This window comes from Pezoporus occidentalis, unplaced genomic scaffold (assembly GCF_034315485.1).
Source record: "Pezoporus occidentalis ecotype Australia unplaced genomic scaffold, CSIRO_AGI_Poc_V1 ctg1, whole genome shotgun sequence".
Classification (NCBI taxonomy): Eukaryota; Metazoa; Chordata; class Aves; order Psittaciformes; family Psittacidae; genus Pezoporus; species Pezoporus occidentalis.
Window position 1 is genome coordinate 2950711 of NW_026912778.1, and position 14849 is coordinate 2965559.

The window sequence follows — 14849 nt, forward strand, 5'->3', positions numbered from 1 at the left end:
ATTACACCAAACTTCAGAGTAAAATTAGCTGTTAAATATCTGCTGAACAAAATTAACTCTTGTTCAGCTGAAGCTAAGAAAACTAGTGTCAAGAAAGACTGATAAAGTATCGTGCAAGTATTCTCTCTCATTTTTCTTTTTCTCCTTTTTTTTTCCTCCTCTTGCCACTTATGTCTCAGTTTCTCTTAATTTTCCAGCACCATGGGTATCTGTGCATTAAACCTGGTGCCGTTTGCAGAACTGGGATGTAAATCAATACTCATTTGTTCCTTTATTGTTTGTATGTTGCATTTTAAAAAAGAAAAACAAAATAAAAACTGAATTTTAAAACCCTTACAAAGGCACATAGCAAGTTTAAGTTCATTGCCATAGAGACTACAGCTTATTTCTCAAGCTTAGTCTTTCTACAGTAACAAAGCTATCGCCCACACACCTCTCAGCTTATTCTTCCTCCTATAAACATTCTAACACATAGTACCACAGAATAAGTGCAGTTGATACTGTACTTTGGATTTTTTGTGAAAAATCACAGAAAAGACTGTCAACTGCATGTGTGATGAGAGTTACTGAGGAAAAATGTACAAAGATAGGAGTTAGCTTACTGAAAAGAGAACTGCATTTGCAAAGGATTCATGACTTTCTAGTTCTCTTTCTATTTTTTTTAAATATTTCTAGAAACTTTTGGAAAATGAAGATCCATCACATTTTTTTTTTCCCGTTTGCTTAAGTCATATTAATCTCAGGCAATTTATAAATGTATTTTTTAAAGTTACGAACGTTATTACAGATTCTAGGATGAATGTGGTCTCAAAGTCATGGTCCTAACCTTCTCTACTATTTCTAGTTCACAAGGCCTCTGGTTATGCTGTGTTTCTCTTGAGTTACCCACTCCTTTAGTAAGAGGAGGTGAAAAGTTGCAGTAGGGTATCCTTTCCTTTCTTCTCCTTTCCTTCTTCTGTATCCTTATCCTTTCTTGTCCAATCCTGAATAGGTTTGTTATAATGAGACTTTATACTCCCATGCCATTATTCAGATGATATTGGATACTAATAGGATACCCAGCTAAAGTCTGATATTTCAAATACTGTTCCTGTAGCAATACAATAATATTTCAGCAGCCACAAACACAGAATGCAGGGTAATCCATGGAGAAAAATTATGAAAGAAGACAAATGGTTTGCATTTACACTAAAAGGGTTGTAATTTATTATGAAGTTACACTTAACATCTAGGATGTTACAAGAGTGGGTAAGAACTGGATTAGTGCTACCAGTCCATCTTTATAAAGTAACAAAACCACCAAAAATGTAATTTATTTGGAGCAATGTTATTCACAAAATTTGGATTCATTCAACCAGTATGTTTTTTTCAGGGGGGTTGAGAAGATTTTGAATGCCTCTTTCTTAGTGCTTACTTTTATGGTCTTATCAAAATATAATGTTTTGTTTGAAAAAAGCTGAAACAACTCATTTTGAACATTCAGATCCAGAATGTAGATTTCTTGTTTCACTATGGCATTTTTCATTAAGATTCCATCAAGATTAAGAGAAAAACATGTTTTGAAAGGTTAAATAATGCTGAACAGTATAAAAACTTTCTTTTTTGTTGTTGTTGAATAAAATCCAAAACTAGAATTCTCATGCAGTCCAAACTATGTATTTCCCTGTTTTGTTTTTTTTTTCTGTTTGATCCTGAAAAACAAAGATCTGTAATTATTCAGTGTCCAATGAAGCTTTTACACACATTCCTATCCATTCACCACACTGGATGTTTACCAAAGGATTTGCAAGCTCTGTTGGCTCTATTAGCAATCTGGTGCCTGAAGGGAGATAGATGCAAATGTTGTTTCTCTCTCTAGCCCATAGTCAAAAAGGACACTGACACTCAATCTAAAAGTTTTTTACCAGAGCTGCTTTTCTAATCTTGTTTTATCAGTTTCTTATTAATAGCCACCTTTATTAACCTTTGATATTTTTTCCTTATTATGCATAAAGTTGTTGTAATAGGACATTGCAGGTTCAGTGCTTACCCTGGCAGATTGATATTACTCATCTTACTTGGATATACAAGTATTTCCTTCAGCCACAAAACTTTGGCAATTCCAGGTTCACGAAGAAAGCTTTTCTAAAAGAGCTGTTACTTCAATGGCTGGCTGGCTGTATGGACACCCTGCGCCTTGAATAACTATTCTGTCCATCAGATCGAGATACCATAAATCACCTATGTATGGAGGGAGCTCCCATCTTCACACTTCCAGATACTGTCTGTTAGCTCCATCATATTTTGAAGGCTTTCTTCTCAAATTATACAACCAATGCTACTTCAAGAACTATCAAGACAGGCTGGCAGGATTTCAGAGCTATAATTACATCTACTCAGTAGGCTGTAGGAAAACCAGTTGTATTATCCAGTACTCACTACAATGGTTTCTTTTGTCTTCCCAATGTTAAGAATATTAGCTTGTGCCATATGTTAAGGTTGCTTGCAATACTGTTACATTAGATATTATATATCTAATCCATAGATATTATATATCTAATGTGGGTGTTGTTAGTACTGCAACACAGAAGAATATGTATAAATATCCCAGTGCCTTATCTCAGACCAATTTGAACTGTTTCTAACCAAGATGAGGTGATTAATTCAAGAACAGCATCCTGCCAACATAGCTGCCAGCAGTGTTCTAGGAATAAATACACTTATATGATGATTAGGCCTTCAAAACAAACAAACAAACAAACCAATAAAACCGAAAAAACAACAAAACAAAAGAAGTATGCAAGATAGTAAAACCTATGAGAATCAACAGAAAGCTAGTCTCTGAAGCAGAAAGAATTACCTCATGTCTTTCCCAGAGGATTCATCCTCTTTGTCTAGAGAGGGGCAGCCCAAGATTTCTTCCAAAATCCTGAATCCAGGAATCTGCAGGGCCATGCCCTAGTTGTCATTGAAAGGGAGTAAAAAAATTCTGAGTAGGTTTCCTGAAATCATCAGGACACAAAAAAAGGTGGGATGCATCATGGAGCACAGCTCATATGCAGCAACAATATGAATGTTCAACAAGGTAAATAATGCACATCTCATGATGCAATTAAATGTTTTCCTATGGATTTCTGTAGCCTCCACAGCAGGGCCTTGATATTTAATACTGTGTTAATCAAATGTAACTTAGTATTATATTTAAAACAGTATCACAAATTGTAGATTCAAAGGAATTCTAAAAAGTTGCCCGATGGGGATCAGCAGGGAAAAACATGATGTTAATATGAATAGTTAGTGATGAGATTTGTGCTGATTCTACATCAAGTTACCATATAAAGGATATGGTGAAATATAAATGAGTTTTCATTTCTATTTGGAGAGTTTGGGGGAGGGAATAGTATAGGACAGTGTGGGTATAGAATATACAGCTGTTCTGTATGTTGACAGACTTCAAAGGCTGATTATCTTAATCCCCCAGGTTACAAAACACAAATGTAGCAGCTGTTACCTAAATTATCTGAAACACATTTGCAGCACAAATGGGACTGTCCCAAAGACAGGCAAGGTACAGAGCTGGACGTAAACACCACCGTAAAACAAGCTGTACCAGTTTGACTTGTCAAAAGGTTTTATTCTTCTACAGACATACATGACACCTAAACAAGGTTTTTAGTGATTAACATCTGCCTAAGAAATTGAAGGTGTGGTTACAGTTCATGCCGGTTCATTTTGTTGCAGTTCTCCTTGCTCGTGACAGTGTGGGTTATGCCATGTGTTAATACTCGTAAGAATAAACATGGGGAAGATACTGGGGAAAGGCAGCTGGATAATTACCCTGTGTATGGCTTTTTGGTTGCTAGCTCCATTAAGCTCTCATGAGTACAGCAGTCAGAATAGTTCAAGGCTAGAGACAAACAGAGATAAACATGCATTCCAAGGTCTTTTTTTATGACATTGCTCTGGTTACTTTCTGCTTCTTTATTTTCATCACTATTATGTTTATGTAGCAAAAAGAATTTCAAATGCACAAGATACTGCCTTTTAATGAGAGTTAGGTGTCTGAGTTTTTATTGTGTCTCCAGAACTTAAACCTTTGTGTTTCTGGGTTAGCTTTTCCAGGATTCATGCTGACCACAGTGTAAAACATAAATAGACCCTGTAAATACTGTTAAATAAAAGAACTAAGAACCCAAAGCCCTGGTACTGCAAAAAAAAAAAAAAAAAAAAGCTATAGTCCTTCTGGAAAATACTGATCAATTTCTTCACTTTAAAAGTTATGTTAATACTGTGCTGGGCTTATTTCATACATTGTACAAATCAGACAACATTATTTTCCATGACCATCATAAAATCTGTCAAGCTTTAGAAAGATGCCTTTGAATTGTTTACATGTTGTGAGAGAGCTAGTAAGATCATTTGAGGGTCTTGGCACAAAAAGACAAATAGCTTAAAAAGAGAGACAGAACAGAAGGAAAATGATGGAACAAACTCCACAGAAGAAAAGGAGAATACATGGGAGTACACCTGTGTTAGCACATAACCAACAGGCATAGCACATACAGCAAGAGCAGCAACCCCTACCTGCTGCTTTCTGTTGGCAAAACTTGTACTGAACCCACACAGGAACTCCATTTTGATGTCAGAGATTTTATATCCATCTTATGAACAAGAAATTACTTAGATAAAGGATATTAGTCAAAATACCAGGTTATACTGAGTTCCTTTTAGAATGTGTTTTCAAGTAAGTGACAGAATACTCTGCATCAAAGTGAAGTTCTATTTTGGTGTGAAAATTCTGAAAAGTTGAGAAGTAACAGTATTCTAAAAACCTCTAGATTTTTATTTCAGTCACACTCTTTCTACTCAAAGCAATCTTTCCAGACCATATAATGATGGATTTGTATGCATTTATTACACATTTACATGCAAAAGTTGTGATGTGTAATGCAGATATATGTGCCTGCAATTATTTGCTAATATAGTCAGTTAAAAGATCTCAGTACTTGGTATTAATGTAGATATCTGTATCTTAGGGACTGGACTGAAGCTCAGTTAAAACAAGTTCACATTTCAGATTTTAATTATTATTTCTCTCTTTCAAGAATGCTGCTGTTCAAACTTAAATGTGACACAAAGCAGCCTCAGTGAACACAGTAAATAAATTCATACTTAGGCTCTCTCATTTTATTAGTATCACATATCATAGTCTCTGAGCACTTTACACAGGAGACAGGCTGAGTCATATATGATTTCATAGGTCAAGCTTAGCTAAATCACATTAATTCCTTCTTAGTTAGAATTTTGAAAGTGAGCTGAAAATTGGAGTTCGCAGCAGTTCAACACAGTAATTGCTGGTAAAAGCATCCCACACTGATTTAAGCAAGACAGTTTGAACCTGCTGACATACCAGAATGTATTTGGAGAAAGCTCAAACATCAGGGCTAGTGGTACTGCTTAGCCTATTCCTCAATCAGAATCTTAGCCACTGCATTTTCCTGAATACAGTTCTGTAGACTCAAGGACGTAACTTTTTACTCATTGGATGTAGCCCTGCAACAATCTGTTTTTCCACTTAGTTTCATAGTGAAGGAAAAAAAATAAAAATCACAGAAATACCAGCTTTTGGAATCCAAAGACCCACACCATGGGTCACTGCCCATAGTTGTAGAGTTTACTAGAAAATGTGCACTTCCGTGATTATTACGTTTCTTGAAACAGAGCCTGCAGCTTCTACAGTATGGCATGCATGAAAGGTGGCTATATATAGAAAGACGGCTCTATATAGAAAGGCAGTAATGGCTGTCAGCATGCAAAGTTTAAATTAAAAGACAGGCACAGACTCATTTAAAGCAGTAAGCACTAGACAAAGTCCAATTGAGTCTTTTCGTTTAGCAAAACCAGCTGTTCACTCAATGGTGGCCACCCAAAATAGTAGACCTCATAAGAGGTCAGAGCTAACACTGATGGATTAACAAGCATTTTTCTTATTAAAAAAGTTAAGAGTACAGTTTGATGAGCATCTTTATGTGGCCATGCCAGACTAAGCACTCACTGTGCGTTCCCAACCCTAGTCATTCACTCATTCTTCCCATTAACCTCTGCCCTTCACACCAGAACAAGTGTTTGTGTAACCAGGTGGCAAATTGGACCGATTCCCTTATTCAAATCCCTTCTTTATTGTTAGGTTTATTATTTAAAAAATAAACCTAACAATAAACCTTGTTTAACTCAGCTTAATTTACCCTTCAGTGTGACAAGTGATTGTGATACGTAGGCGTGGGAAGAGAGGCAGGTGGGGAGAGGGATTGCTTAATCCTGAACCATGTCTACAAGAGGTCTGCCTGATCATCATTTCTGTGACTGCAGTATCAGATGCTTGCAATGGGAATAGAGAGGATCAGTGTAAAGAGCTGCAAACACAATGCTGAAAGGAAACAGAGCTTCTTAAACCCAGGCCCACTTGGAACTTCTCTTACATTAAGTTTCTTGTTGTTCTGGAAAAAGTAGCATATATAAGATGTTTCTAAATAAGCATTGCACAAAGAATGTGTTTGTATCGGTTTCTGTCTAATGAAAGCAGTCCTATCTGCTCTTGAATTCTGGATACTACTAGGGCACAGTAGCAGAACAGTTTGAGTTCTAATTAAATACACCTGCTAGCAGGCATCCTCTGTTAGAGTGCACAAAAAACTCAGCCTAGATTTCAGACTGGGTCAGTGTGGGTAGAGGCCTTCAGTGAGAGTTTTAAAGTCATCAGAACTCTCTCTTTGTGCTACCCAGAATTAAAAGCACAAGTTGGAGAGGTGCTTGATAGAGAGGGGGAAGGGTTTAAAAATTTGTGTAAAAATACACCTCCTGAGGAGAGAGGTTTTGGTTGGCTCCTTTTTTTTTTTTCCTAGCTGCAATCATAGTTATTGTACAAACAGTGCTGCATTTCTAAGAAATACATGTGAGAAATCAAATGGCAATATCCAGTGTGGCAGGGCCAGCACCAGTTTTTAGTAAAAATGTATTAATACACTTGTGGTTTTATTACGCAGCTACTAGTATTGCATATATATTCATCAGAAACACTGCTTCATCTGTAGCTTTTAAATATATATATGTTAGCTCAAGTAAGCAAAGTATATTAGAGCAATCAGAACTCTTTCAAATTCAGTTAGTTTTATAGTTGCAAAAGGATAATTTGTACTGTCAGCACCTTTGCTGACAAGTTCTCTAACACAGGAACCATACTAAACTGGATTTTACTATTCAAATAACTGTGAGCTTTACTAACAAAACCCAAACTTTGACAAACACATATACTATAGCTTTACCCAGAAACTGATAATTGTCATATATTTCCTACCACAGGTTATATAAACAACAAAATTACTAAGATTTGCACTCCATATCTCTATTCTCTATATCTGCTCCTCAGCCCACTACATTTGCCTCAGGTCTTCCCTCTTATTCCCATGGAGACTGATGCTGCATTACCACAACTCTTGGTTGTGGTCCATAATCCTTGAATCCCACGGTCCTCCTTCCCATATTGCCCTGCCTGGCTCAGACATAAGAGCATATTCATTGCCCAGATAATGCTGGCTGGATGGCTGCTGCCAAACATAGCAGGTAAGAGTTAGTTTTCCATTATTTTCCTTACTCAGGCATTGATAAAAATGCTTTTATCTGTGTAGCTGCCAATCTTCCCTAAATTTGTAAAAGTGCAACTGTACCCTGTTACATTGATATTCAGTGCTTTTCTAACAGTGCTTATATAAAGCAAATGTTTAACAGGTCTGTCTAAGAGTTTATTATACTGAATTTGGACATCAGAGTGAAGTAAGTGGCAACATTTCTGTATGAAAGGTTAGTTGGATCAAGCTTAATGGATTAGTAAAAGCAATACAACACTTAACGTGTTAGTGATGTATTTTACAAAGTAAAAGGGCTTTTTCAGCGTCCAGTGTCTTTTAAGAGATTAGTGAAATCGGACTGTGGTTTTCAAGGCGGTTACAGAACTGATATTTGAGAGCATTTTGTCTGTTATAACACTGGAGTAAAATAAATGGAAATCTAACTAACTAAAGCATAGTAAATATAATTGCAAAAAGATATGGTTTAGAAACACACAATAATTCACAGCTTGGAAACAAAACCAGCTTTTCTGAAAGCTGTACTAGAAGAGAAATAGAAGCTCTATTGTGTGGATAAATTTCTGATGCTGTCATTCACAGACTTACAGAATGGCTAAAGCTAGAAGGGGCTTCTGGAGGTCATCTAGACCAAACCCCCTGCTCAAGCAGGGCCACCTAGAGAGGGTTGCTCACAACCATATTTAGGTTTTTAATATCTCCAGGGATGGAGACTCCACAACATCTCTGGGCAATCTGTGCCAGTGCTCAGTCACCCTCACAGTAAAAAAGTGTTTCCTGATGTTCAGAGGGAAACTCCTGTGTTTCAGACCCATTGCCTCTTGTCCTGCCACTGGGCACCACTGAAAGGAGCCACTGATCACCACCCACAAGGCCTGAGCATTTAGCCAATTTTCAATCCATCTTACTGCTTATTTATCCAGCCCATACTCCATCAGCCTCTCTATAAGCATGTTATGGGAGACAGTGTCGACAGCCCTACTGAAGTCAAGAAAGACAATATCCACTGGTTTCCCTTCATCTACCAAACCAGTAGATGGCTTAGTAAGTTAACTTTCATCAGAGAAGGTTATCATGTTGGTTATGCATGACTTCCTCTTTGAGAACCCATGCTGACTACTCCTGATCACCTTCCTGTCCTTCATGAGGCTGAAAATGGTTTTCAGCATGAGTTGTTCAGTCATCATGAGGTACAGCTGTGTCCCATCAGGGCCAATGGACTGTCCAGTTTATGGACTTTATGTCCAATTTGTTTAAGTATTCCCTAACCTGATCCTCTTCAATCAGGGGCATGCCCTTCTTGTTCCATCCTTTCCCCCTGGTTTCCAGGCCCTGGGAGTTCTAAAGGCTGGTCATACTACTAAAGATTGAAGGAAGATTTTGGTACCTCAGCCTTTTTAGTGTCCTGTGCTACCAGGCCGCTGCTCCATTTAGCAGCAGACCCACATATTCCATAGTCTTCCTTTGATGCTTATGTACTTACAGAAGCTCTTCTTGATGCCTTTCTTGTTGCCTTGTTCTTTTATCAGAGGGAGCTTCAGCTGCAGTTGGTCTTTGGCTTCCCTAACCATTGCATTCCCTTCCATTGCATGCTCAAGCACTGTCTCTATATTCCTCTCACGTTACCTGTCACTTCCTCCCCTTCTGTATACTTAATTTTTATGTCTGAGTTTTCCCAGGAGCTACTTGTTCCATCACAGAAACATGGTGGGATGGCTTCTGTGACTGGAGTGTTGGAATGGAAGGTTACAGGCTCTTTAGGAAAGACAGGCTCAGCAGATGGGGATGGGGAGTTGCTATTTATGTTAGGGATAGGCTGGAGAGTATGGAACTCTGTCTGGGGACAGGTGAGCAGTCAATAGAGAGTTTGTGAGTCAGGGTTAAAGGGAGTACAGTGATGGGAGACATTACTGTGGGGATCTGTTACAGACCGCCTGATCAAGAGGAATCTGTGGATGAAGCACTCCATAGACAGATAGGAAAAGCCTCACACTCGCAGGCCCTTGTCCTCATGGGGGACTTCAACCATCCTGATTTTGTTGGAGGGAGGGTGTGTCCCAGCACAAGCAATCCAGAGGTTCCTTGATTGTGTGGAAGGCAACTTCTTTCTGCAAGTAACAGAGGAGCGGACAAGGAGAGGTGCCATGCTTGACCTTGTGCTCACCAACAGGGAAGGGCTCGTTGGAAATGTGACGGTCCAGGGCAGCCTTGGATGCAGTGATCATGAGATGGGGTAGTTCAGGATCCTCAGGATAGTGAGAAGGGCACATAAATTCTCAGTTGACTCCTTATCCATCTTCAGAAGAGCTCCAACTGCTCTCTCACAAAAAGGGCAACTCCAGCTCCTCATTGTCCTGTCCTGTCCTTCCTAAAGTGCCTGTATCTCTCTACTGCAGCACTCCAGTCAGGGGAGCCATCCCACCACATTGCTGTGATTCCAACAAGACCATACCCTGCAATCACACACAGCTCTCTACTTACATTTATCCCCCATGCTACACACATAAGTGTACAGGCAGTTCAGAGAGGCATTCCAGCATGCCTGTTTCCCAGAAAGGATCTGGGAATTTTCCACAAATTTGTGTCTTGTAGGCTCTTCCTTGCTTACCTACAAATGATTGAGGCAACCCCATTTAAGCTCTGTTTTGTTGGTTTTGTCTTTGTCTTCATTCATACCACCTGAGGCCCTTTGTTTGTCAGCCTTGTCCATCACTCCTTTACAGGCTGCTGGTAATATTCTTCATCTCTCATCACTCCCGAAGTAAAGACCTTCTTACCAGGTCAGCCATCCTGCTGGCAAATATACCTTTGCCTCATTTGTGAGATGGATTCTATCTCTACCAAGCAGATGCTGATCCTCAGACAGGGTGCCATGGTCACAGAAACCTAAATCCTGTTTCCAACACCAGCTGCAGAGCCAGCATATCTGCACAACTGGCGCAGCTTGGTTTGTTCCTTCCAGAAACATACCCTGAGCATAAGAATTGCTAAAGGTTTAGCACTGTTTTATAAATACATAAAATTCATTTAAAGTCAGCATTTAAAATATTTCTTTTAGTGATATTAAACATATATTTTACTATGTAGCATACAATACGTCAGATGATAACTCCTTTAATGTGCATGTCCTGCTTAAAAGAATGAACATTTAAAGGACAGGTACTCAGCTTATCCAATACCATTTCAGCCTCAAAAAGGCTGATTTGGCAAATCTCTCAGGTCTAAGTGGAAATTATCAAGGAATTCCAAAGCCAAAGAAAAGAATGGAAAAAGGGCAGACAAAGTAACTCATTTCCTTAAGGAACAGCAGGGTTAAATATTCAGGATGCTCTTCTGATCCTAGGTAATATAAAATCTATGGGTCTAAAAAAACAGTCTGACAGCCTTCACAGACTTATCTCTTTTACCTGCCTCATCTACACCATAATCTTCTGAACATTAGAGATGTTACCTCAGCATTGGGTTAATATAAGCAAGATCAGGCTCAAGGTTTATAGTTTCATGTAGTCATTAGGTTATCTCAATGCATAATTTCCACCACAAAAACATTAGTACTTGAATTCGTTTCTATATGTTGACTTGAAGGTGGCCTTTCCTAATTCTGAAGATAGCCTTTTGTAAGCGACTGTTTTATTCATTAATGCTGATGTTTGTGTTGTAGAAGCACCACACAAGTCCACAGCTTTTGCTGCAGACTGAGACTTCTTACTGCTTGGAGTGAATTTTAAATGTAAACTATGCTGTTAGTCCTTGTTTTGTTTGTTTGTTTGTTTTTTGACAAAGTGAAAAAAGCAGCAGTCATAATAATAATAATAAACAAACCCCATGTTTTTAGTAGTGGAAATTTATAAATATGTATACCTGTCAAGAGCCAAAACTACATTCTGAATTGCTAGTGCCCTCTTCAGTTTTCTGTGAAGCAAAAGGGTTTAAATCTGTAAGCCAGACACCTTGGTAGACACACTTATCTTGTAACTATGTCAAGGAATTCCATCAAGGAAAACTCACAGAAGAACCTAAGAGGACAACCTTTAAGTACCAGCTGAAGATGAGTTGTTGGTACGTCCCTTGGACTGAAATGGAAGACTGGAGTTGTGTCACTGCTGAGTCCACACAGATAGAAAAATGTGTCTTTTTATGGCCTGCTGCCCTCTCTAGGAAGCCGATATTCAGATATGTATCACACCTTAATGTCACTTGAAACAAGTACCTTACACAAAGCTCATTGAGGTCAGTGGAAAGCTTTCCATTAACCTTGTGGTGGTTTAGGTCTGGCTTTAATGCTCTAACTTTAGCACCTAATTATAAGCACATGAACATGGTGATTGACATTCAGGGGTCTACCCCTGTGCCCAAAATGTTAATAAATGAAGGCTTAATTGAAGAGCTTGAAATGTTACAGTCATCATAACAATGGAAAAAAAAAAAAAAAGAGATAATCCAGTCCTTCTATTAAATCTCTTAAATGTACATTTAGTCTTAAAGAGAAAAAAGTGAACACTTTTTCATACCTGTTTTCAAGTGTATTATAAACAATGTGAAGCTTAAGGGCAAACATGAGGGCTATAGGTAAGGAAACAAGTGTTACCCAGTGTTCTCTCTAGCTGGCTGTCTCTGGAGTCTGATCACCAAGAGAAACACTAGATATGTAGACTCAGCTGACCTTTAGATTACATGATTTAAAATTATAACAAAAGCTTAAAATGAAAAGGGCTGAATAACAGTATGCAGGAAATATATTTTCTACTTCTCTACCCCCTGAAATATCATCCTGTTGCCAGTCACATTTCTACAAATCCTTATGTCCTTTCACCCATATGTTCAAGCACACATTGAATAGGATCTTTCAAGAAATCTTTTCACAGAGAGCTTTTATTAAGAAACAATAAAAATAGCATAATAACAATGTCATAGCTTGTGTGGTAGGGTGTGAAAAAGTGACAGCAGCACAGTACCAGTGTGAACACAAATCAGGAAAGACAAGGAGAGATTTGTTGGTCAGGTTACTCCTCCTGACACAAACAAATATTCTCCATGTGGTACAGAATTGGAAGCAAATGAATTCATGTGTAGTGGGTGGGTGCAATGAAAAGCTGTTATTTTTTGATTGTGCCAAAAACATTTTGTTTCCTTTGTCTCAAAAAGAGATCTAGATTAATCTAAGGTGAAGAGTCTTAAAATACATATTCAGAGTAATTTATAAAGATTCATGTCCTTTTTTTGAAAACAGGAGCAGAGAAACTATTTATTATACATTTTTTTTTGACCACCATTTTACCCCTAAAAACACTTATGTGTCAGTCTGTTATCCCCCAAATTAAATAGATGTCCCAAGTCTCCCTTTGAGCCTTTTGGTGTGTATCTTACAGAATGCATCAAAATTTTATCTAGATCTTTTGCTTTTTTGCTCTTTTCCAAATTTGGTCTATTTATTCCCCTGTATAGCTGAAATTTTGCATATTTTGTGGCAAGTTAACCATGCAGAGCCTTTCCTGTGTAGTAATTTCAAACCCATTTATATCCAGTACAAATTTCTTGCAACTAAGCCTGGCCTATGTCAGATAACCAGTTCATCAACCCAGGTCTTTGGAAAACACAAGACAGTGTGTGCTGCCAATTTTGCTGCAATGAGCTGGATGTTCTGTATAGACATAATTCCTGTGCAGGCTTTGTAAATTACATACTTCTATGGAGTGCAAATTTTGAGAAACTTGCCTACCAGAAACTTGCCGGAAGATAGTTTTCATGGAAGAAACTATTTAAAGCACTGTCCTGAATAGAGATGAATTTTACCATCTTCTCTTTACAAAGAGCATAAATTCCTATGACTTCCTCAGAAACCAGCTGCCAAGGGAATGAAACATGAAGTGACTGCAGAAGCACCATGGAGGATGGAAGAAGGAAGGCAGTAGTCACTAGGCCTAGTGCTAGGTCTGGGAAGCTGTCCGTCCCTTAGTAGCCTGCACAGGTAAGGGAGAGAAAGACGTTTTGGTAGGTGTATAATACCTGAAGTAGATCAGGTGTGAGTGTCTTCAGGTTGCCATTGGAGAAGGCTATAAATTCTGCCATCCTGAAGTTAGGCTTTGTGAATGTTTTCGCTAATATTTGAAACATTAACTTCAATTAGACCATTAACACCATTTTGCAAGAGCAGAAATACTGAACAGAAGTTATTTCTGATCACGGGTAATTAAAGTGTAAGAGACCAAAGCTGGTCCTATTTTTGTTTCTTACATGTAATCCTTGAACACTGAAATCCAGAAAAACACAGAAGAATTTTCTTTTACATCAACTTTGGTAATGGCTTGGGTCTTTAGCAATGACTCAGGGAAGCAAATACCACATATTAAAGAACACAGTAATGGAGAGGACATGGTAGAGCTTTGAGTTATATGTATCCCTCAGCTGAGAAATGTCTGGCGACAAAATTTATAATTTTTTTACAATTATTATTTCTCCACCCTTTCTACTCAGCTGAATGAATTTAATCCATTCCAGACAGAGGTATTATTTAAGATCACATTTCCTGCTATTAAGCATGTTTTAAAAATAAGAAAATAATTTTAAAAAGAAAGTTTCCTTATTATCTTAATTCTCTAGGCAATGGTTTGGTGAATTTTTTGATAGAAAGATTTAGGAAGCAAAGCCTTAAACTGAAGCATTGTCAGGTACTGGATTCCAGAGAAAATCCAAAGAAAAATCCTGAGAAAAACTATAGGCCATTTATTTCTTTAATAAGCTGAAATCCAAAATCTGATTTTTAGGAAAGAGTGTGAGCTGTCAGACAGCAGTGTACTTTTATTCAATAGAGCGCTTAGGCAAATGACTGACATTAAGCAAATTCTCCAGTTTCACTGATCTCAGAACATTTTCCTGAGGTCAGAATCAGAATTTGATGAACAGGTCTGGATTTAAACATATGCTGATTTGCAGTCTGAATGAGAGTCGGTATCAAATTTTGCTTTTAGCATCCATTAATAATAGCTGGTACTGTACTGCAAGATATCAGAGTTAGAATATGTGAACCCTTAGCCCTGCACACCTTCAACAGTGTTGAGATGCAGTCAGCATCAGTTCAAGAGACCTGAGGGGTCCTATCAAGTTAATTCCTTTTTCTGGTTGAAATATGATTTATAGGTGGGGATCTTGGGGCGGGGGTGGGGCGTTGGTTTTTTGTTGTTGTTGCTGTTGTTGTTGTTTTTAATATCCATTTTTTTCCTAGCGTAC